Here is a 1,975-nt window from a genome sequence, read left to right as displayed (position 1 = left end):
TTTGAGTTGTTGAGTTGAATTACTGAAATAAATGAACTTTTCCACGACATTCTAATTTATTTAGATGCACCTGTATTTTACAGACCGTTCATCAAAGCTCAGTAAATATTGGTCACAGACACAGAAATTTACTTTAAATTTCAACAAGCTGATTTACTCACTACAAACTCCCAGCCCTAAGACTGGCAAGAGCGGATTCCAAATCTTCAATACTTATCTTGCTGGATCTGTCCGCTGCTTTTGACACAGTTAACCACCAGATCCTCCTGTCAAACTTATTGGCAAAGGGCATCTCAGGAACCGCACTCCAGTGGTTTGAGTCTTACCCCTCAGATAGGTCCTTCAAGGTACCTTGTAGAGGTGAGGTGTCCAAGTCGCAACATCTAACTACTGGGGTGCCTCAGGGCTCAGTTCATGGACCACTTCTCTTCTCTGTCTACATGGCATCACTAGGTTCTGTCATTCAGAAACATGGCTTTTCATATCACTGCTATGCTGATGACACTCAACTCTACCTCTCATTCCATCCTGATGATCCGACGATAGTTGCTCGCATCTCAGCTTGTCTAACAGACATTTCTTGCTGGATGAAGGACCATCACCTTCAACTCAACCTTGCCAAGACAGAACTGCTTGTGGTTCCATCAAACCCATCATTTCATCACAATTTCACCATTCAGTTAGGCACATCAACTATAACTCCTTCAAAACAGCCAGAAACCATTGCTAAATCCTTTACAATTAATCCAGAACGCAGCAGCAAGATTTTTAATGTGCCAAAAAGAATGCATGTCACACCTCTGTTTATCAATTTGCACTGGCTGCCAATAGCTGCTCGCATAAAATTCAAGGCATTAATGTTTGCCTACAAAACCTCCAATGGCTCTGCACCCCTTTACCTAAATTCATTACTTCAGACTTATGTGCACTTTAGAAGATTGCATTCTGCAAGTGAACAACGCTTTATTGTGCCATCCCAAAGAGGCAAAATATCAATTTCACAGACATTTAAATTAAATGTTCAATCCAAGCAGCTGAATCCTTAGCCATCTTCAAGAATCGGTAAATATATATATTTAAAAAAAACCTAACACTACGCTTTTCTAATCTTTTTGTATTCTATCTATTTGTTTTCTTTTTATTTAATAGACAATTAGCAAAAACAAAAAAGGCCTCTAACACTAGCTTGATCTATTCTTTTTCTATTCTATCTGTTTTTCTTTTTATTTATTATATAATAATAAAAACAATCCTTGCTACGTGTACTACGTTAAGCTAACTGAGACTTGTTATAGCACTTGCATATCATTGCTCTTTTGTTGATTTTGATTGCTTCCATTGTCCTCATTTGTAAGTCGCTTTGGATAAAAATCTCTGCTAAATGACTAAATGTAAATGTAATCTAACCCCATTTAACAATTGTAACATATTCCAAATAAGACCGATTGTTACACCGTTGTTGTCTCCTGTTTTTTTTATTTTAAATATATTATCTGTTCTTCGATATTTAACAACTCCAGCTGCAAAATAAGTTGCTTTCTATTTGCCGCCATCACTGCTGAAGCTTCTTCTTCGGCTTTTGTCTTGATACTGAGGGTTACACCATCAACATGTCCATGTACACTGCATACTAGCGGTCTGCATGTGTAATTGCACGTCGACGAGGACAACAACGCAGAAGTATAAATGAAAACCGACATGTAGCCTACGGCGTAGGTCCGACGCAGAAGTATAAATCAGCCTTGAGGCTTAACTTTAAGAAGTTACTTAAGAAGATTTTTAAGAAGGTTAGTTTCAAGGATTTGAATTATTTTATGTGTTTTGTCCTAAGAATAAAGATAATTAAATTTTTGGGAATACAAAATATTCTTAACTTTTTCTGGCATCACAAGTGGAATCACATGGCTACTCATGTGATATTGTTCAAATATATATACACCAAGATGTTATACCAACTTGTACTTAGAAAAGAACA

The sequence above is a fragment of the Sinocyclocheilus grahami genome, unplaced genomic scaffold, assembly GCF_001515645.1.
Source record: "Sinocyclocheilus grahami isolate Dianchi unplaced genomic scaffold, SAMN03320097.WGS_v1.1 scaffold2938.1, whole genome shotgun sequence".
Lineage (NCBI taxonomy): Eukaryota > Metazoa > Chordata > Actinopteri > Cypriniformes > Cyprinidae > Sinocyclocheilus > Sinocyclocheilus grahami.
The sequence above is the reverse complement of the archived record's forward strand: the minus strand, read 5'-3'. Positions refer to the sequence as shown.